Source organism: Schistocerca piceifrons, chromosome 4, assembly GCF_021461385.2.
Source record: "Schistocerca piceifrons isolate TAMUIC-IGC-003096 chromosome 4, iqSchPice1.1, whole genome shotgun sequence".
In the NCBI taxonomy this organism is placed as follows: Eukaryota; Metazoa; Arthropoda; class Insecta; order Orthoptera; family Acrididae; genus Schistocerca; species Schistocerca piceifrons.
The window spans coordinates 409,954,668-409,978,549 of NC_060141.1; the positions used below are offsets into that span (position 1 = coordinate 409,954,668).

Below are 23,882 nucleotides of genomic sequence, written 5' to 3' on the forward strand. Positions count from 1 at the left end.
AGTGTAATTAATTGTTTACTACCATAGTTGACAAATGAAGCAAAAATAGTAGATAAAACATAACCACTTCTAGCATGGGATGGTGAGTATTTAGGTTTGCTGACTGTTAGACAATATCTTGTGTGTACCTACAGTTAACTGATAGGAGCCCATAACATTTAGACTCCAAAAAAACAGCATTCTTCTTTCACTCATTCCATAACAAATTAGAATGTATCAAAGGATTGAAAATGGTGGGTATTCGTAATATGATATCTTAATTTTGCTTACATATTTGTTGGTCCATTGTCTGTAATTCAATGTGCACACATCATATAAAGCACTGAAAAGCCATCTACGTATATTCAGTTAGTGGTCTAGAACACGTTACACAATGCTCTGTATTGAGAGAAGTTTTTGCACTGAATACACCTTACACAAGGGATATTAATTCAGTATTACAGTCTCAGTTGCAGTGAGTGGGATTGGAGAGTCTTACACATTGCAGTTGGTTACAAGTAGCTGCTTTTCTCCATACCAAAAGCAGCATATTGGAAATGTTTCTAGTATTTGTCAGTTCTATAAACATTATGTTCTATGAGATGTATACAGATGCCTACTGTGAACAAATTTATGGAAATTAGCGAGCATTAACTGGATTTGAGTGTTAGCCTTACTCACTTCAAGAGCTTTTGCAATTCAAGGCAGCACTGAATAAGCAATTGTAAAGACAAATCCTTGTTAGTCACTACTTCAAAGGTTCTGCATCATTCTTTGGCATAATGTTAAAATATTGGACTCACATTCTGGAAGAACTGGATTGGAATACTTGTCTAGTCTAGGTTCATCTCAGTTTTGTTTCAAGGAAAGGCAGCCATGGTTGATTCCTTCCCAAACCTCTCCAAATCCAAGTATATGACCCGCTTCTAACTCTGAAATCATGAAGTATTATCAAAGAGTAACTTTGTATTTTGTCTTTGGTTTGGATGTTGGTGAATGGTGGAGTTTCAAATGTCTCACTACCTAATTTTTCAAGTCTGAGAAAGAATGCTTGATGTATGTAAATTTACTGTTATTCTTCTGTAGATGCAAATATTTGGCTGACCTGTCATTTGATGTGTGCTGTTTCCAGACAGCATACTGAAGGTAGGTGAAGCAGAGATGCTGCCATTAAGGTGTTGATGCCATGTCAATATAAATGATGAGTCTTTAAAACTATTCATTCTTCTTAATAACATAAAAATGTAAAATAAGCCTGTATATGTAAATGAGACACCAGAAGGTTTCAGGTAGATTATGCAGGGTGTACCTGGGGAATAGTCAATATTTGGAGATACAGCAGGAACATTCCTATTATGAATGGTTTCTAAGACACAGAAGTGAAGGTCAGTGTCATTAATTTAGATACATACAGGCTGCAGGATGCCTGGAGTTGAAACGGCTGCTAAGTCATGTTGTGTCTTACAGTACATTACAGTACATTACTTTGTGGGGCCAATTCTCCTCCATGCACGTTATCAGAAAGTCAAGTGGCAACTCTCATTGTTAGTGATCAATTCACTGTTGACACAGAATATCTTTTAGCGAGATGCCTTTCCTGTTTTTGGCTTCGTGATGGTTAATGAAGTGCATTTAGTGTCTCTGTTCCTTTCCACAGTTTGGACTCCTTGCTGCAGTCATACAGCACTGTTTGAGTACTTTGGGGCAGGCAGAATATTTCCAGGCACATGTTTCCCTTAAGCCATTGGCACTTCCTAAATATGATCACCTGCACCATCCCCCCCCCCCTCCCCTCATGCTATTCCCTTCATCATGCACAACAAGGTAAAGGCCTAATTGCAGCACTGGCAGAATCAAGGGTCATTTCTCTTACCTATTCAATCAAGTCCTTTGGTGGTGGTTCAAACACCCAATGGTGCCATACACCTTCAAACCGATTTTTAAACAGACAGCCAATACAAAATGTGTCATGGATTCATATCCTATTATTTGGATGGCAGAGTTGTTGGTGAAGTCATCAGGGAACCAGTATTAATCACACAAAATGCCCACCAGCAGTTACTGTTGGATACAGTCTCTTGGACTGTCTTGGTTCTTCACACTCACTTAAGTTTTACCAGTTTTATCATTCGCCTTTTGGAATCTTGTCAGCACTGGGAATTCAACAACAGTATTGGTGCAGTTGGTTCTGAAATTCTGTTGCATCAACTACCTTGAAGACCTCTGTGTAACGGGCCCTACAAGAGAGGAACATTTACAAAATGTTGAGCTGGTTTTCCAATGCCTTCTGGTGAGTTGCCTTCACTGCAGGCTGGAAAAGTCCAGTTTCTTCTGCCCAAAGGTGCATTTATGGGACACGGGCTTAGCAAAGATAGCCTCATCCTGACAGATGACCACATCAAAGCTGTCATCAGCCTGCCAGCATCTAAGAAACTTAAGGAGCTCCAGGCTTTTTTTTGTGGTATTTCATATTATGCTTAATCCTTGAGCCACATACATCTGATCCTCTTACTGACTTCACCAGAAGGGTGTTACATTTGTTTGCCAATAGGCTTTTAAGTCTCTTGAGCAGTGTTTATGCTCTGTTCTCTGTCTGCCTTTTATGCTGGGTAAACCTTTCACCCTGTCCTGTTCCCTGTATAGCATTGATGGAATTCTGTTCCACCAGAACCTGGATGGTACAGAACAGCTTGCTGCTTGTGCATTGAGGATGCATTTTGCTGTGTGAGTGAAAAAGGAGGAGCAAGCTATTAATTTCATGGTTAAAAAGTTTCATGTTTTCTTGTACTGGTGAAATTCCTCCAAATAACTGATCACAAGCCACTGGTTTCCTTATTTGTACCTTGTTCCAAGCTGCCCAATAGGACAACTCAAAGATTTCAGGGGTAGGCTCTCCTTCTCAATAACTATTGCTATGACCTTCGTTACCACTCCACCATTCAGCATGCCAATGCTGATGGGCTATTGTAGCTACCAGAGGCCCAAGTTGGAGTTTGATTCACAGCAGACTCTCGCTTCTGCTTTAGATGATGGCTTGCGACAAGCCTTGTTGGCTTTTCCATTGCCAGCATGAACAGTCATGACTGCCACAGCTGCTGACCCACTTTTCTGGAAAATCATTTCAGCAGTTCAGATGCGTTAGCTGGAGTGCAGCTCTTAGGTTGTGAATCCAGTATGGTGTAAGTTTTTTTTCTCCTATGAAATTGACTCAACCTTGTTCTGGTGGTACTTGGGCTTGTCATGGAGGAGCAATGCTACTGAATGGTTGCCCCCTAGCATTGTGCCCTCCCACACTTCAGTTGCTGCATGCGTCGCACTAGGGTATAGCTTGGTGCTATTTCACATCTACTGGCCGTCAGTCAATTGTGACATCAAATGTTGGTATGGGCTTGCAAGGCCTGTGAACAGATCCAGGCTGCACCACCTGCAAGATTTCTCCATGGCTACTTCCAGAGCACTCGTGGGACAGCATGTACATAGATTTCATGGGTCTGTTCCTTGGCAGCGTGTGTTAGTGATCAACACATTGTTCCAAATCTCCATTTGTAGCCAAGCTGTCCTCTATGTCATTAACAGCCACTGTTCATCCATTGTTTTTGACATTGAGGGTCCTCCAGGATCCTTGTGTCTGATAACACTAGGCAGTTGCATGTTACTGGAGTCTGCATTCACAATGGTTTTCAGTATTGGACTACTGTCCCATTTCACCTGACGTCTAACTCGGAGATGGAGAGGTTTTTACATATGTTCAAGAATCAAATAAAGGAGTCAGTGTCTGTCTCTTCCTGCTTTCCTGCAACAACACATTGTCAAGCTTTCTAGCTACATCCTGGGTGACTCCAGTCAACAGATGCAGTCTGGCAGAACGTTTGCATGGGCACCAGCTGTGGGGTCTCCGGGATTTGTGGTGCCCTGAGTCGCATGCTGTGGACCACCATGGCCTGCCTCTATTTCCTCCCAGAGCTGGTCCTTTGGTGGTCAGTATGCTTCTGGGTCCTCTGGTAGCCTCTCCAGTTCTGCACTGGAGGCTATGGCCCAAGCCTGGCTATTTTCAGACCTATATGGCCTTTCCAGGGGGGAGGGATTTCATATCCCTGCCAGCAGATATCACGATGGAGGCACATGAGCTAGCATGGATAGTGCAGCAGAACAGTGCAGAAACCTGTTGCAGAGGGCGCACAAACATGTAGTATGGGCAGATCTGCTGACAGAGTTGTTGTCTCTATGAGGTTTCAGATTTCATGCTTCCTGTAGATTGACATACATGGTGAGTTTTCATTTACTCTCATAGGATTCTGTTCCCCAGTTGTTATTGAGACGCTGTCAGACTATGAAGTACCCACACCAACAGTGTAATGTAGTGCAGTGGGCCTGTGCTGAAACTAAAGGGCGACAGGGCAGCCAGTCACTGCACAAGATGCAATAATGGTTAAACTAAATAATGATGTTGTGACTCATAATTCACAAGTTACTAGTACTTTTAACAATGACTTTCTAAAAGTAGCGGGAGAAACAGGATTAAGTGGTTCAGCTGAAGAAGCAAGGAAATATATTGAAAATGTCATTCCACACAACTTTAAGCAGCTAAAAGTAGCACCAACATCCTTCACTGGAATTAATAGAAATCTAAACATTCTGAGAAACAGTGCTGCAGATGGAATTCCAAGAGTTCTTCAAACTTAATATGCAGGGTTTTGAGTGATTTATGTAATGTATCACTGGCACAGAGGAATTTTTCTGGATAGATTAAAATATGCCATTGTTAAAGCTCATCATAGGAAAGATGACAAGAAAGACTTAATTACTTATCATTCATCCAATTTTCCTTACTGACTTCTTTTTCCAAAATACTGGGGGAAGTAATGTGATAAAGAGTACTTGAGGTGTTCAATAATAAATGCAACACATTTTTTTCTAAAAGCAGGTTGATTTTTAATCAGGATTCCATTACAATGAATTATTCCCCACTCTTTTGGCTAATCTCTGATAAAAGCAGTGGCCTTATGCCACCTTTCAGAGGCCCTGTGTGCCCATAAGGTACCACTCTTCTGGTCTGTATTGGAGCCAATGCCTTGCTGCATCAATAACCTCTCCAAAATCCACATACTGCTGCCTGTGGAGTGCATGGTTCATTGGGCCAAACAGATAGATGTAAGTTGGAAGGTGCTAGATCCGGGCAGTAGGTTGGATGAGGAAGAACAATCCAATGTTCTGTGAGCTCCTGTCATGTGGACAGACTGGAGTGAGGCCTTGTCTTGTCATGGAGAGGGCTAAGTTTGTTTGCATTTTTGTGGTGATGAACACACTAAACTATGGAATTGATGGTTGCTCCATGACACAGTGTATCAGCCAGAATAACCCTTTCACAGTCCCAGAAAACTATTGCCATGACTTCACCAGCTGAGAGTGTGGCTTTGATCTTTTTCTTCAGAGGAGAGGTGGTGTGGCACCACTCAATGGATTGCTGCCTTGTTTCCAGTTGGAAGAGATGAACCCATGTTTCATTGTCTGTAGTGATGCTCTCAGGTGTCATGACCAACCTTATTCAAGTTCTTCAGTCAGGAGAGTTAATCTGGGGTTGGAATGGCTGCTTATGATGAGTGCAGGATCACATATTGGAGTGATTCCTGTAGATTCTCTCAGTAGGTGGAATTATGCTAGACCAGGCCTTCACCACAACAGGAAAATGGAGGATAAACTGGCTGAGCTAATAATAGAAAATTTTAGGAGGGTGGCACTATCCTGAGTCATTAAATACCAGTGGCTACATGGTTCAGAGAAGCACCTTTTGTAGTAGGGTAGGGAAGACAGAAAGAAGGTAATTGCAAGAGAGGTTAAGATCAAACAAAACCTTGAGGCTGAGAAAGAAACTAAACATGATTCTGGCATATTGCATCAGCACAAACAGCTGTTGGTTAAAAATTTTCAGCAATTGGCAGAAATCTTATTTCACTCCAGTTTTAGTTCACTCATTTGGGACTGTCAGCTGTCTTTAGTGCATCAAAATATCTAAGGACTAAAAAGCAAAATTAATGAATGAATTATCTGCATTGATGAATTGATCAAACCCAGCTGACATAATCTACCTCCCTGAACATCATATGGCCACTGATGTAGATGTATTAAGTGTTACAGGATTTAGGTTAGCATCTCACTTCTATAGAGCAGAAATGGAGAAAGGGAGAGTTGCCACATTCATCAGGTATTGACATAAATGTAAGAACATAGACATTTATAAATTTTGGGTAGAGCAGCATATGGAAGCATGTACAATAAAAGCAGAAATTGATAACTAATGCTTTTTAATAAACATTTACATGAAAATAAATTAACAAATGATGGAACTGATCCCCTATGATACACACAACAGATTAGAACACTGTTGCAGAAACAACAAAAAAGCATGCCAAATTTAAACAAATGCAAAACCCTGAAGATTGGTGACCTTTTACAGAAGCTCTAAATTTAATGCAGACTTCGATACAAGATGATTGAAGCCTGGCAGAAAATTCATAGAGATTCTGGTTGTATGTAAAGTATGCTAGTAGCAACACACAATCAATTACTTCTCTGAGCAATAGCAATGGAAACAACTGTCAATGACAGTGCTGCTAAAACGGAATTACTGAACACAACCTTCCAAAATTTCTTCACCAAAGAAGGTGTAGTAAATACTCCAGAATTCAAATCAAGAACAGCTGTAAATGTGAATAACTTAGAAGTAGATATCAGAGTAGTGAAACAACTTGCATCACTTAATAAAAACAGTCTTCCAATCCAGACTGAATACCAATAAGGCTCCTTTAAAAGTATGCTGATGCAATAGTGCCATACTTAACAATCATATACAACCATTCGCTCAATGAAAAATCTGTACCCAAAGACTGGAAAGTTGCACAGATCACATCAATATTCAAGGATGGCAATATGAGTAATGCGCTAAACTGCAGGCCCCTATCATTAACACTAACATGCAGCAGACTTTTGGAACATATATTGTATTTGAACAATATGAATTAACTCAAACAGAATGGTCTGTTGACACAGAGTCAACATGGATTTAGAAAACATCATTCTTGTGAAACACAACTAACTCTTTACTCACATGAAGTGTTGAACATTGTTGACAAAATATTTCAAATTGATCCTATATTTTTGTATTTCCAGAAGGCTTTTGACACCATACTTCACAAGTGGCTTGCAATCAGATTGCATGCTTATGGGATATCATCTGAGATGTGTGACTAAATTCATGATTCCCTGTCAGAGGCCACAATTCATAGTAACTTATGGAAAGTCATAGAGTTAAACAGAAGTGATTTCTGGTGCCTACCAAGGTAGTGTTACAGGCCCTCTGTTGTTCCTTATCCATACAAATGTTTAGGCAACAATCTGAGCAGCCATCCTAGGTTGTTTGCAGATGAAGCTGTCATTTATCATCTAATAAAACCATCAGAAGGTCAAAAACAATAGCAAAATGGTTTAGATAAGATACCTGTATGGTGCAAAAATTGGCAATTGGCCCTAAATAATGAAAAGTGTGAGGTCATCCGCACGAGTGCTAAAAGGAATCCATTAAACTTCAGTTACACAACACATCAATTTAAAGGCCATAAATTCAACTAAACACCTAGGAATTGCAGTTAAAAACAACTTAAAGTGTAAATAACAAGTAGAAAATGTTGTGAGGAAGGTGAACCAAAGACTGTTTTTTATTGGCAGAACACTTAGAAAATGCAGCAGATCTGCTAAAGAGATTGCCTACACTACTCTTGTCCATCCTCTTTTTGAGTACTGCCGCATAGTGTGGGATCCTTAGCAGATACAATTAACAGAGTACATTGAGAAAGTTCAAAGAAGGGCAGCCATTTTGTACTATCGAGAAATGGGAGAGAGAGTCAAGAACATGCTACAGGATTTGAGGTGGACATTGTTAAAACAAAGGTATTTTCTGTTGTGGGAGGATCTTCTCACGAAACTCCAATCACCAACTTTCTCCTCTGACTGTGAAAATATCCTGTTGACGCCACCCTACTTATGGAGAAGTGAACATCATAATAAAATAAGGGAAATCAGAGATTGCATGGAAAGATTTAGGTGTTCGTTTTTTCCATGTGCTCTTCGTGAGTGGAATATCAGAATTATTGTGAAAGTGGTTCAACGAACACTCTGCTAGGCACTTCAGTGTAATTTGCAGAGTAGCCACATAGATACAGAAATAGATAGCATGTGAATATGTATCACCTGTAGGTAATTTTAATCTGGTTCTATATCACCATGAAAAAATATAAATAAAAAGAAATAGTGGTTGTTGGTGATTTTCATAAACACTCTCACAGGCAATAATCTGTTAGTAGCACTATCATTTAGCTTAATTCCTAACTTAAACTTCACAACTAAGGTAGCTGATGCTCAACAAAAACCACTGATAACATCTTTACAGAAAAGCATAATGGAAAAAAAATATATCGTAAAATCAATAGTAAATGGCTTCTCTGACCACGACATGTAGTTTCTTTTTTAAAAGACTGGGTGTAATATCTATTAACTCTGAATTAGAGGCTGGTCAGTAAGCCAAAAATGGATTATTTTAGCACACCCTTCAAAGACATGAACTAGGATGATAGATACAAAACTAATGGCATGAATTAAAACTACAACACTTTTGTTAACAATGTATTATCTTATTTGAACACTGTTTTCCCTGAAAATTAACATTGACTTGACCAAAGTCTACAAAGAAACCACGGATTACTCAAGGAATAAACATACCATGTGAAACAAAAAGAAAACTTGTTTATCAGTCAGAAACACTCCGATGTTGAAGATATAGTGTATTACAAGACATAATGCAAAATATTAAAGATAGTAATGTGGGCATCAAAGAAAACACATTACAAGAATAAGACTGTCACATAAGATAACAAAATAAAGACAATGTGGCATATAGTGAAGGGGGAGACTGGTAGAAACAGACATGAAGAGGGACAAATAGCATCAAGAGTAAATTATGCATTGGTAACAGATGTCTGCAGTGTTGCAAAACTTTTTAACAAAAATTTCTTAACTGTTCCTGAAAAGATGGGGTTGTCAGGTTCAACAGGTGCGGCTGTGGAGTACCTCAGACATCCAGTACATACAGCTTATACAGCTTCACTAACATGAATATGACCCTCCCTAAACAAGCAGAAGTAATGTCCATCATAAAATCTTTAAAATCAAATACCTCTATTGGTTATGTTAAAATATCAATGAAGTTGAAGAATGTCCTTCCAAGTTTTAGTAAAATATTAAGCTATCTGGGTAAATATCAATGAAGTTAAAGAATGTCCTTCCAAGTTTTAGTAAAATATTAAGCTATCTGGGTAACCTGTCATTTATCAGTGGAACATTTTCTGAATGGCTGAAATATACTGAAGTTAAGCCTTTGTCTATGAAAGGAGATAAAGAAATACCACCAAATTTACATCCAGTATCAATTTTTCCAGCATTCTCAAAAATTTTAGAAAAGGTAGTATACAGTCAGCTTCCTAACCATCTGACAACAAATAAAATACATTTTCCAAATATCACTTGGGATTTCTAAAGTGTTATGGTACTGAGAAGGTGAAAATGTACTTTATTCACCAGGAAAGAAATTACAGGCTACTGGTATATTTTGTGACCTGTCAAATGCATTTGACTGTGTAAATCACAATATCCTTTTAAGTAAATTACAATATTGTGGTATAACAGGAAATGCTGCAAAAATGATTCAATTCCTATGTCTCTAACAGGAAACAAGGAAAGCCATCAGCCTTTATCCAACTAGGAACCAATAACATGTGGTGTCCCCCAAGGCTCCATCTTAGGCACAAGAATTGGTACCTAGGATATCCACAACTGGGAGGCATGATAATTACTTTAGAGTCATCCACTTCAGTTGTGCTAATATTTATTGATACCATGACCAGTTTTGAGATTTTAAAGTCCCACCTTCAGGTGTATGAAATTATAGAAATCTGTAATACATAACATGTGGTTGGGCCAGTCAGTGAAAGAGTTCCAGTCATTGCATGTGGGTGGAAAATGTCCACTGTTGGGCAGCCGCATGGTAGGAACATCAATCACTACTGTATGGAGAGCCATGCCGGAGGTCTGGAAGCACTTCCAGACCTCCAGTGTGGCCCTCTACACAGTAGTGCTTAATGTTTCCATTTTCCACCTACATGCGATGGTTGGAACTCCTGCACTGACTGGCCTCATCGCAACTTATGTTTTACCAAAACTGAAATTTCATACACCTGAAGATGGGATTTTAAAATCTCAAAACCAGTCATGGTATAAATAAATATTAGCACAACTGAAGTGTATCTCTCTAAATTAATTATAATACCACCTTAACACTCTTTCTTGTGTTTATCAGTGACCTTTTATAAGTAACATTACCAGATGCCAAGTTTGTTTTGTTTTTGCAGATGATACAAACAGTGCCATAAATAGAAAGTCAACTGTAGCCTTAGAAAGGTCAGCGAGTGAAATTTTCATGAGCATTAATGAATGGTTCCTGGCCAATTCTCTGTCACTAAACCTTGAAAAAATATAGTATATGCAATTCAGAACTTGTAAGGTGTTTCCTACCAGTATATGCCTAAAATATGATGACAGACAGACAGACAGAAATCGTGGACAGTTTTAAATTCTACAGAGTGCAGCTTGATAATAAATTCAACTGGGAGGAGCATACCACAGATCTGCTGAAGCACCTAAACAAATCTCTATTTGCAATGTGAATGTTGTCAGACATAGGGAATGTAAAAGTGAAAAAGTTGATATACCATGTGTACATTCAATACTGTTGAATGGGATCATTTTCTGAGATAACACATCAAGCCAAGCTAAAGTTTTCTGGGTGCAAAAAGTGTAATAAGAATTATTTGTGATGTGAACTTGAGAATGTAGACTTTAGTTTATTCATCTCATAACGTACAGTTACAAATCAAAGGTTTTTGTACTGGAGACATGTCAAATTACTTTAAAAAATATTATAATAATTAACATATTTCAGCAGGCATTTCTGCATTTTTACACATGAAAAATTTTTTACAAGAACATACAAGTATACAACACTTATGGTCATTTTGCAGCTTGCAATAAAATTTATACGATATATTAACAATTTATTAGGTGTTTGAGCATAAAGTTTTAAATTATGAGAGGGAAGTTTGAAATTGTCTGTGTGACAAGTACTGTAATTGTGATTGAAATGAAAATTGTCAAGTGAGGTTTGATTTTTGTAGATGAAAATAAAAATTTTGTAGGTGTACAGAGAAGGAATGGTTAGTATTTTTAATTCTTTAAATAATGAGTGACATGATGTTCTTTTTTGGACTAAACACATGTTTCTTATGACTCTCTTTTGAAGTGTAAGTAATCTTCGGCTGTTCATAGCGTTCCCCCAGAAAATTATTCCGTATTGAATTAAAGTCTCAAAGTAGCTATGGTAGACTATCTTCCTGGTGTCCATAAGGGTGGAACCAGATAAGACATTCATCACGTAAGCTAGGCTGTTTAGTTTGTTTGCTAAGAAGTATGCATGTGCCTTTCAATTGAAATTTGTGTCAAGATTTTAGACCTAGAAATTTTATATAACTTGCTTCAGTCATTTCCTGATCGCCGTGCACTATTTTTATGGGCAATGCTGATGATGTTTTACCACTGAACTGCACTAATAGCGTTTTTGTGACATTCTGCAGAGGCCTGTTTAGGGAAGTAGGGATATTCACTACTGCTTCACGGTGTATTTATTCCTTAATGGAATTTGTTGTTAAAAGTACATCTGTTTCTCTAACCAGTAGCTCAATTCATAGAATCAATACTAGAAGTAAGAAGAGACTTCAGATACTTTGGTTCAAAAAGGTGTCCATTATTCAGAAACACACATTTTCAGTAACTTGCAGGTAGCCACAAAAAGTTTAAATGCCAGTATGTGTGCGCTTGTGTGAATATCATTGCAGTAATTCAATCATTGTAAAAAAGTTTTTATTTACATCCATGATGATAATTCCACTTGGGATATGTGGAAGGTACATTAATATATTTGTTTTTCATTGTAAATCGTATTGTTGTTCTGACATTTTCTATATCCTGGAGGATCTCCTCACTATGGATCAATTGGTACAAAAAGTACATCTAATCTAATATAATGATGTTCAACAAAAAAGTGTCACAATTGGCCTTGTAACAGGCAAGCAAATCTGCATGGTTGGTCCTTCATTTCTCTTTGTGGTGAGTAACCCAGGGGGCACGCATCTTACAGTACCCCAACTGGTGGACGAGTGTGTCAGTACTACCAACAGAGACATCCAGGTGTGCAGCAAGGTGTTTAATTGTGATCCGCTCAACACCTTGACTGAGTGTGCCTGCACATTCAAACGTTGCAGGACCCAGGCATATGGGAGATTGGACAGGTTTGTGTGACCTTGTTTATCATAGACACCTCTCCCAACAACTCACCATGCTTTTGTTCACTTCCAGCTCTCCATAGACTTCTGCAAGCACCTACAAATATCTGTAATGCTCTGGTTTTGCACCAAAAGAAACTCAATGACAGCTCTCTGATTGGAATGCACCTCCATTACAGATGCTATTCCACATTTTTCAACCAAAACTGGCTAAGAAAAAAATTGTTTGCAATATTCACTGAAAACCCCTCATCAAACTTAAGTAGAAAAAATTAACTTAATATATCACAGTTTGGGTTCCAGAAGGATTGAGAACACTATTTATAAATTCACTCATCAAATAGTACATGCCTTAAACAATAAAATATAACCAGTTCATATTTTTTGTGGTCTTTCCAAGGCACTTTAGTAGATCATGTTACATTCTTATAAACACTTGAGTTTTGTGGAACTGATGGCTTTACAAATAGCTGCTTTGAATTATACTTAACAAACAGAATGCAAATAGTTGGGCTGAATAACTCAAACAGTGTTGGAAGGGTAGAAGATTTTAGTGATTAGTTAGGAAATGCATAGGAAGTCACACAGTGTTCAACTTTGCATCCACTCTGATTCCTTACATATGTGAATGATCTTCCACTCAACATTCAACAATCTGAATTGGTACTTTTTGCAGACAATACTAGTGGTGATATAATAAATCCCATTAGAGAGAAAACAACAGAAAAGATTGTATATGATGTTTTCCAAAGAATTAATAAGTGGTTCTCAGAAAATGGACTCTCGTTAGATTTTGGAGAAACACATGCTGTTCAGTTCTGTACAACTAATAGTCTTATCAACAATTGATGTATCACATGAGGAGGAGTCAGTAAATAGGGTAGAATACACCAGATTTTTGGGCAAACATGTTGATGAAACCCTGAATTTGAAGAAGCCTGTTACTGAGCTTCTCAAACAGTTAAGTTCAGTTTCTTTTGCTGTTCATGTAACTGCTAATCTTGGAAACAAACAAATTAACCTCCAGACATATTTCGCATGTTTCCACTCATAATGCCTTATGGAATAATTTTCTAGAGTAACTCTCCACTGAGAAAGAAAATATTGATTGCACAAAAGCAACCAGTAAGAATACGATACCTCTCCAAGGAGCCAGGCATATTAACTGCTCCATCACAGTACATATATTTGCTGATGAAATTCACCATAAACAATCCATTACAATTTGAGAAAATGGTGAGGTCCATACTTAAAACACTAGGGGGAAAATTGACCTTTATTAGTCATTATTAAAGCTGTCATTCATTCAGAAAGTTCAATGTGCAGCAATAAAAATCTTTGATCATATGCCCAATAACATAAAATTTCTGACAGGTAGGAAAACAAATTTTAAATCTAACCTAAAATCATTTCCCCTGGACAACTTCTTCTCTTCCATGGATGCATTTTTATTTAAAAAAGGGTAGCCAGTTAAAAAAAGAGTTCTATAGTAGTATGAGTCAGATTTAAAAAAGTGTTCATTTATGTTAACCTAACCATGTATATGATATGTATCCGTAAACATATCATTTCAATAAAAGAATAGCTCAAATAATCTGTAGAACATTTAACTAACTAACACCAGGACTAGATACAGATTTTGATCATAAGATATTGATTATTACAAGAAGGTAGCAAATTAAGGAGATGGGACCTGGATAAGATGTAAGAAGCATAGGTGGTTGAGAATTTTGAAGGAACCGTGAGGCAACTATTGACTGACAGAGACAAAAGGAACAAAATAGAGGATGAATGAGTATGCCTTAGAGATGGAATAGTTGTCATTACAGAAACAAATATGTGAAAAGACAAGTACCAGTAGAAACCATTGGGTGAGATATTGGAATTAACTGAGGACAGGAAAAAAAAAAAATAAATAAATACACCACCTATGAAGCAAATAAAAAAACGTGAAATTGGTAGAAGGTACAAAATAGCAAGTCTGAAGTTTGTGAAGAGTTGCAGTACATATATTTTGATGACTGGTTTTAAACCACCTTTTCCATATTCAAGCCAGATGCCCTGAGGCTGCACTGAAAGTACCTGATATTAACAACAAACTTCTAAAATTGGCAATACATACATCACACAGTGATGTTAGATAAAGGTCATAGTGTACATATGCTCACTACACAAGTGACATTTATTTACTGTCATTATGCAATGTACATACTGCCAATTTTAGATGGTTGCCATTAAGATCAGGCCTCAGTAGGCCTGGCTTGAGAATGAACCACTTGGTTCAAAACTATGAGGGTTGAATGAAAAGAAATGCCTCCACCTACATTAATTTGGTTTGGATGGGAAAATTTTAAGAAACCAAATGCAGAAATAATCCTTAGAATGTGATCTTTAATTACCAATATTCACTTTTCCACATAATTACCAGCCAATTAGATACATTTCTGCCAACTATGAACAAGTTTTCTGAAGCTGTCACAGAAGAAGTCCACACTGTGTTTCCACAACTATTTTCACAGTTCTCTCAACATCTTCATCAGAAGCATAATGATGTCCCCGCAGATTGTCCTTCATTATCGGGAACAGATGGAAGTCAGACAGTGCTAAATCTGGACTGAATGGAGCATGCCATACGGTTGTGAGATTCAGGCTCTGAAGTTCACTGCAGTAGCACGTGAAACATTGTCATGCTGCAGGAAAACAAACCCACACATTCCTGTGAAATGTCAGTTGTGCTTGCAGTTTCTCTCTGAATGACACAATGATCATCCTGACTCAATCTGTCAACATTTTGCTTGTGAAACTCAGTGATTGCTGTCATAGGACGTCCAATTCTTTGTTTGTCAAGTAGGTCAAATGTTCCCGCCTCAACATCTTTAAACTTACTCACCCAATGATGCACAGTACCCACATCAATACAATCACCATAAACTGCTTTCATTACTTGATGAATCTCTTTTGGGGTGACGACACCTTCTGCTGTCAAGAACTCAATGACTGAACATTGCTTAAATCGCATTGACTGACCGTCTGCGTAGGGTTCCATACTTTACACTGTAACAACACAACCATTCAATGATAAGGTTTCCCGCCAACTGGAACTGTCGAGGAGAGTCTACAGAACAAGCCAGTACCTGCCACATACAAATGCTGCCAGCTGTTGAAGAGCTACAAAGGAGGTGGCATTACTTTTCAGTCAACCCTTGTAGTTGCCAAGACATCTGTACTTCAACTGTGGCAGTTTTGTAATAAACTCATCATGAAGTAACAGGGTTAGTGGTTTTACATCAGCAAAATGTTGAAACTGCATAAAGTATAAATTTCTAGAGGAGAAGGGCAAAGCTGTAAAAATATGCAAGAGTCAGAAAAATAGATGTTGCCTGTAGGAAAATTAAAGAAATCTTTGAGGAAAAAAAGAGAAAAATCTGTATGAATATTAAGAGCTCAGATGGCAAGCCAATAGGCCCAAAGGTGGGAGGAATATATACTGAGGTGACAAAAGTCATGGGATACCTCCTACTATAGTGTTGGACCTCCTTTTGCCCAGCATAGTGCAGCAACTCGATGTGGCAAGAACTCAACAAGTAACTGGAAGTCCTCTGCAGAAATGTTGAGCCATTCTGCTTCTACAGCCGTCCGTAACTGTGAAACTGTAGCCAGTGCAGGATTCTGTACACAAACTGACCTCTCAGTTACATCCCATAAATATATGGTGGAACTTATGCAAATCATTTGTTTGAATTGTCCAGAATGTTCTTCAAACCAATCATGAACAGTTGCGACTCAATGACATGGTGCATTATCATCCATAAAAATCCATTGTTATTTGGGGACATGGAATCTAGGAATGGCTGAACATCAACACTTCCAGTCAATGATACATGTGAACACGGAGCACACCATTATGGAGCCACCACCAGCTTGCACAGTGCCTTGTTGACAATTTGGATCTGTGGCTTCGTTGGGTCTGTGACACACTTGAACCCTACCATTAGCTCTTACCAGCTGAAATCAGGACTCATCTGACCAGGCTATTGTTTTCCATTCATCAAGGATCTAACCAATATGGTCACAAGCCCAGGAGAGCAGCTGCAGGTGATGTAGAGCTGTTATCAAAGCCACTCTCATCTGTTGCCTGCTGCAGTAGCCCATTAACACCAGATTTCATTGCACTGTGCTAACAGATATGTTCTTCATATGTTCCACATTGATTTCAGCAGTTATTTCACAGTGTTGCTTGTCCGTTAGCACTGACGACTCTGTGCAAACATCGCTGCCCTCGGTCATTAATTGAAGGTCATCAGCCATTGTGTTGTCTGTGGTGAGAGGTAATGGCTGAAATTTGTTATTCTTGCTACACTGTTGATACTGTGGATCTCTCAAATATTGACTTTCTAGCAATTTCTGAAAGTTAATGTCCCATGTGTCTAGCTCCAACTACCATTTCACATTTAAAGTCTGTTAATTCTCATCTTGTAGCCATAATCAAGTCAGAAACCTTTTCACACGAATCATCTGAGTAAAAATGACAGCTTTACCAATGCACTGCCCTTTTATACCTTATGTACATGAGACTACTGTCAGCTGTATATGTACATATTGCTAACCCGTGAATTTGTCACTTCAGTATGTAAGAGGTCTTTACAAGAAAAATGGACTTGACAATAAATTATGGAAAGGGAAGAGGCAATAGATGTAGATAAGATGGGAGATAAGATACTGCAGGAATAATTTGCCTGAGCATCAAAAGATGTAAGTCAAAACAAGATACCTGGTGTGTACAACATTCCTTATTATTATTATTGGGCTTTTTTGGAGTAAATATTATGACAAAACAATTAAAACATGTAAAAGAGATAAGAAATACTCTTAGACTTTGAGATCAGTATAATAATCCCGGTTTCAAAGAGAACAGTATAATAATCCCAGTTTCAAAGAGAACAGTATAATAATCCCAATTCCAAAGATAATGATGTATAAAATACTGACACATACACAGAAGTATGGAAAGAGTGGTAGAAGCTACAAGGCAGTGCTGACCATATGAGGGTTTTCCGTAAAGTAAGATCTCCAACAATCTCTGCTCAGAAATGAGTGAGCTAGCTTAGATCTGACAATAGCACCATGTTCCTTGCTTCCCATACCACTATTCTTGTGAATCCCCACATCTCTCTGATGCTCATTCTTGGCACAGCAGCTATTAATCATAGAAAGGAAAATCAATGTTCCCACCAATTGTAAATTGCATTCTGTGATTAGATTTCTATGGTTTAAGGGGTCAATCCCTATCGGAATCCATCACCAGTTGACAAATGCGAATGTAGAAAAGTGTATGGACATAAAAAAATGTGTGTAAGTGGTGTAGGGAGTTTGCAGATGGCTGTGTGAACGTGCACGATGAGGCCGGCTGTGGGCATCCATCAGTTTCGGACAAGACGATGATGAATCGAAGTAGTTTTCCTTCCAGATCAGCATGTGATTGTGCGAGAGATTGCCGAACTGACAGGGCTCTAAGACTACCATGAACAAGATTCTGATGGACATTTTGACGCATCACAAGGTTTATGCCAGGTGGGAGTTGCAGATGCCTGTACCTGTTCCATTATTCTCATGGTATGGATGCATTTAGGTCCTTTATCAATATACCTGGATCATTAGCAAACATTATAGTTAATGAAGAGTCCTCTAGTGTCTCAAATGAATCTTTTATGTGGATGAAGAACAGATTTTGGCTAAGCAATGAACTTTGTTGACAACTTATTTAATGTTTTCTACTCTAAATTTAATTTCTTTTCCTGTCATATCATTTGCTAATGATGTCCTTAGTTTTCTGTTGTCGAGCTTAAGCTGGATTAATGCAAGGGAGAGGCCCTTTATGCCCTATTATTTTAGTTCCCCTTGTAGAATTTTATGATCTTCACAATCAAAGGCATTAGTAAGATCACAGAAAATGCCAACAGGGCAATCAACACGGTAAGGTATTGCAAGACACTAAAAAAGCTATACTATGCTATACAGAAAAAGAAGGAGGGATCAGTCGACAAAGGGAGTTCATTTGCACCTTGACAACACCCACTCTCACATTGCCAGCACCATGAAAGATATCATTGCCAAATTCAGGTGGGCAATCATCAACCATCCTCCATACAGCCCAGATTTTTTGTTCCCCACTTGAAACAACATTTGGGGGAGAATGAAATTCTCAAGCAACAAAAAGCTAAAGGCAGCTGTCCATTCCTTCCTGCACAAGTTGATGGGAGAGTGGTATGACATAGATATGAAAATCTTCCAGAGAATTTCCAAAAATGTTTCAATTGTGATGAGGACTGACTTGAAAAATAGCTAAAAGTCCAAGGTTTCAGCATCTGTAATTGGTTTTGCAGTAAAATCATGTTTACTATTTGAAAAAGCATTGGAGACCTTAATTTACGGACAACCCTGGTATGACTTACCTTAGAAGGTTGGCTGAAGAATGGCAAACCTACTTCTATAGCCTTTGTAGATTTAGCCAAAGCTTTTGATAGTGTTGACTAGAGTACAGTCTTTGAAATTCTGATGGTAATGGGGATAAAATGAGGGAGAGAGAAGTTATGTACAACTTCCACTGAAACTGGGCTGCAGTTGCAATTATCGAAGGAAAAGCAAACAGAATTTTTTATATCAATGACAATGTTATTGTGTTAGAGCTGGCAAGGCTTACTGGTAATTAATTTTTTAATGGTGCATTAACGCATGACATAACAAAGTTTTGTCTCAGTCATTACATCACATTCTGTGTGCAGTGCTGTTTTTTCAAATTTATGGCAAAACATTAAATGAAGTGATAGTCTACCAGTAGCATTGCTTCTGAAGTGGAAATGAAGTAATGTACTCTAGCTTAAATGCCATCTTTTGGCTTAAAAAAAGTGACAATGTGGGGAGAGTCTGTTAGTAGCTCTGTAACTGAAATGGCTCAGAATCTGACCACTCATTGTTAGAGGTGGGGAATGTCATGGGAGAGAATCAACCATGGTCTTCTTTTCATGAGATGAAACTGACACAAACCCAGACTACACAAGGATTCCAATCCAGTTCATTCAGAATATGATTCTAGTATTTTAACACTATGCCAAAGGATAATTCAGAATCTGTGAAATTGTGACTAACAAGGTTTTTCTTTACACTTGCTCATTCACTACTCACTTGAGATACAAAAGCTCTTGAAGTGACTAAGGCTAACATTCAAATCCAGTTAATGTTCTATAATTTCTATAAATTTGTACACAGTAAGCATCTGTATATATTTCTTAGAACATAATATTATTAAAGTGACAATTTCTGGAAATGTTACCACTATGGTGCTTTTGTGGTGTGGAGAAAACAAGCTACTCATTACCGACTGAAATGTGTAACACTATCCCATCCTCCTCAATACAACTGACACAATGTAATACTAAATTAATATCCCTTGCACATGATATATTTGATGCAAAACAATAAACAATTGTGAATCTCAAAATGTGAACGCGAGTTAAATGCACTGCAGCCACATCAGCCCATGGCTGCTGTAGCAGTCAAGCACACTCAGCCCACTGCAGTCGCAGTGTTAACCTCTCACAACAGCACATTTCACTACATAAAACTATCATTGCTGTAAATCCATATTATCTGCTGCAGGTGAAACACTAAATTAATATTTTATCTATTATCCACTAATATTGTTGTTCATTCTGTTGTGGAAAGAGAAGTAATGGCAAAAAGAAATTTTCAACATAGGATCCAGTTTAGATTTGGCCATGGAGACTGAACAAAGATTCCAAAATCTGAGAAAGAATTGGCTTCAGACTATTAGAAAATGTTTTCATGAACAAAAAATTTAGAATGTGGTTAAAAATAGTCCACAAGACCAATTCCTCTCTTTTGCTTTCCTGAATTTTGTTTCTTTGAAGTTTCAGTTGGTAACTTTTAGTTGGGAAAATGTTTTCTAATTGAATAATTGCTCCTATCTTGATCATGCTAGATCAAATGTAAGATTCTAAACTAAGGTAGCACTTCATTGTGTTCTTCCATGATTCATAAATGGTATTTATCTTGCCTCTGTTGATGTGCAGTTCTATATAGATTTTCAAGTAATGTTTAACCCTTTGACTTCTGCTGACAAATTTAAGAGCAGCCTTTGAGGTTTTCTTCATTGCTACTGATGAGTCAATTCGGGCCTACTTGCTGACACTTGGGTACTAATGATGAAAATAAATGCACAACCACTCAACTACCTGAGTGCAATTACGAATTTAAGTGTACAGCAGAATTTCTGACTCATATCTCAGTAGCTTTTCATAGTTTTGCCCAAGAAGTTGTGTTCAGGTATTTTGTTTGTTTGAAATGTGTCTGGTTTGAGTTCTATTGTTCATCAGGATTGTCAAAGAAGAAAATAACAGCATGTTGTGATTACACTCAGGAAGAGATTATAGAAAGACTCTCTCAAGGAGTGACAGTGAGAATGAATTGTTTGCTGTCAATGTATATGACAACTCCTCTACAGATTCTAAAAACAACAGCCCTAAGCCATCTATGTTAGTACATGTAACATTACAGTGTTATATTTCAACAAGAAATGTAATTGATAGCTCTTGTGAATCTGATACTGACTTTTGGAATGGGTTATCAAAATCAGATCAGAAACTGCTGAAGGAAAAACCATCTTCACATTTTTTGCAGATTTGCAACAACCATAAATTTGCAGAGAAGCTTCTAAGTTAAAACCTAATTTTTACACCTACAACAATGTTCATCTCTGCTGCGACAGATAGTGATGGGAGGGGCCATCACTGGAAGCACTCCAGAAATATTTAGCACATTGCAATGCAAGCAATTTGGGTAATCCAATCCTAGGAAAATGTGGATACTAAGTGTCATTAAATGCATAGGTGATAATGATGCAGTGCTCAGCTGGGCACATACTAAGCACATCTGCAGCGACCAAAAGGTTAATAATAAGCTATAATAACTTCAAGTCTGTTAATCAATTTTTGTATTTTCCTGGAAGGTCAGGGGGATGGCCATGTCTTCATTTACCTTCAGTAACTACCTTCATATTCGCTATAGGTGGTTTATGAGAAACTCATATCAGGAGGTTTGTACTGGCATATGGAAACTGGTCTCTTGAAATGTGAAACCACTGCTTCAGCTTCCTCAGTATTTAAGGAAATACAAGTTTATGAACAACACAAAAGGAACTGTAAGCCATTTGTCATCAACAGTGAAAATCCATCCACACAGTAAATGATATTTTACAAGCTATTGTGATGCAAATGGAACTGGAGAACAGTAGCACTATTCTGAGAAAAGGTTGTTAAGTTATCTTGAAATAATTTTTAATAATCTTGGTAGTTAGAACTTCCAGCAAAATCTTAATGAATATGCTTTACCACTGTTCTTGGTAAATGTTCATCTGAGCACTGTAAAATGGTGGGACATTAAGTAATAATGAAGGGAAAAAAAAAAAAAAGGATTTGCACGAAATAGATGTCTAAAGCCGCTGGCATTGCTGTTCTGTTCTGTTCTGTTCTGTTCTGTAATGGGGAAAAAGATAAGTATTTTTTTCAGGGGGAAATGAAGGCCAACAACAATTCTTAAATGTCTCACTATTTGCTTTTCAAAAACCTAACACTTCCCCCTCCCTGCTGGCCATTAAAATTGAAGTATATGAAGATGGCATGCAACAAACATCAAACTGGCATGAAATGCACTTACATGCTTTGATAAGCAAGTGATAAGCATTTCAGTGTAACTATAGAAAGCAGATAGGAGTAATGCTATCTACACTGTGTAATTAAGGGATGAGTATGCACCAGATTTCTCGTTCAGCAATTGGATTTGAATGTTTGTCATCATGAGAAGATCATGTTATACCTTGAATAAGAAGGAAATGTGTCTACCAGCACATGTTGGAATTTGACAGGGGCAGAATAGTGGCCTCTAGAGACTGCATTTTATTAGTTTGCTACTGTTCCTGTCAGTCAGGATCCCATGACAGTCCTGTAAAGATGGAGTTAATGGTTTCAAGAGGGCCATACTCAATGTCAACCAGGACCACAGAGCCATGCCACATAGGTTTCATCAGGAAATTGGCTTGTTTGCAGCAAGATATGTATCCACATGGGCGGTGCTGACAGCTAGAGAGACCAGCAACCATTGTTGCAGCTTCCTTTGACATGGCATCAGAGAGAGGCATAACAACAGTGGGTACACCCAACAGCAGCAATGGACACATCTTTTTTGATAAGTCCTGATTCTGTATATAGCACACAATGGAAATACCTGTGTGTGGAAGTCCTGAGGAGAAAAATGACAATAGACTGCATTTGACATTGCCAAATGGGACCAGCACCTAATGTGATGGTATGGCATGTCATTAGGTGCACAACACAATTATCTCTACTGGCCGGAGTGGCCGAGTGGTTTCTTGATGCTACAGTCAGGAACCGCGCGACCGCCATGGTCGCAGGTTCGAATCCTGCCTCAGGCATGGATGTGTGTGATGTCCTTAGATTAGTTAGGTTTAAGTAGTTCTAAGTTCTAGGGGACTGATGACCTCAGAAGTTAAGTCCCATAGTGCTCAGAGCCATTTTTGAACCACAATTAACTCTGGTTTGTATAGTGAGTAAATTGGGCAGCAGGCTTTATATTAAGTGACTTTAAGCCATTGGCTGAGCTCTCTCTTTCAGATCCCTATGGGATAATATTTACATGAGAAAATTCAAGATCATATGAAAGCTACCTCAATACAGAAGATGTTCATTTGTGCCTTACTCAACATGTTCTTCAGGTCACACATCTATTGAAAATATTTAGGCATGGGTTGCAGAGAGATAGGTATGCTACCAATTACCATCACTGTGATCGGTCATCTCTGGCATCAATCTGAAGTTGCATCGAGTAAGGTATCTACATCTGTTATACAAGGTTAATTCTACTTTATATCCAGCTGGATTACAGCAATTGTTGCTGCCAGATGTGGCATATCTATGTAGGGGGCCAATTTTCTTTGCACTTGTATACTTCAAAGCACATACAGATGTTATTACATATTTTTATTAATATACTGTATGTCCACAATAATTTAGATAAATACTATCCTTCACGGTGTTGTAGTTTTCAATGGTCAGCAGAGTACTTATTTGTACCAGATCACTGAAGAAATTATAACAACACAAAGAAAACTGAATACAAAGCAGGTTTCTTTGTCAATTTGATATAAAAAATAAATTATTTGTAAACCACAAGCAAAAGTAAACTAATTGTAGTGAGTTGTCTCTGTTTCTGAATGTCCATTTATAAATACATAAAACCACCCTTTGAAAGAAGTGTACTAACTTAAGGTCTGGTTGTATGGTACAGGAAACATGTGGAGGACTGCATTTCTCATCTGCCTGTTGATCCTAATTCATGTTTCTGGAAGAAATAGTTTCTTGAAATTAA

The 23,882-nt window shown here is 38.0% G+C and overlaps 1 protein-coding gene across 4 annotated transcripts in view; it reads left to right on the forward strand.

The window, feature by feature from the left end:
• LOC124796451 (L-lactate dehydrogenase) overlaps nt 1-23,882 on the forward strand; it is a 321,578-nt gene that overhangs the window by 296,426 nt on the left and 1,270 nt on the right. The window lies entirely within an intron of this gene.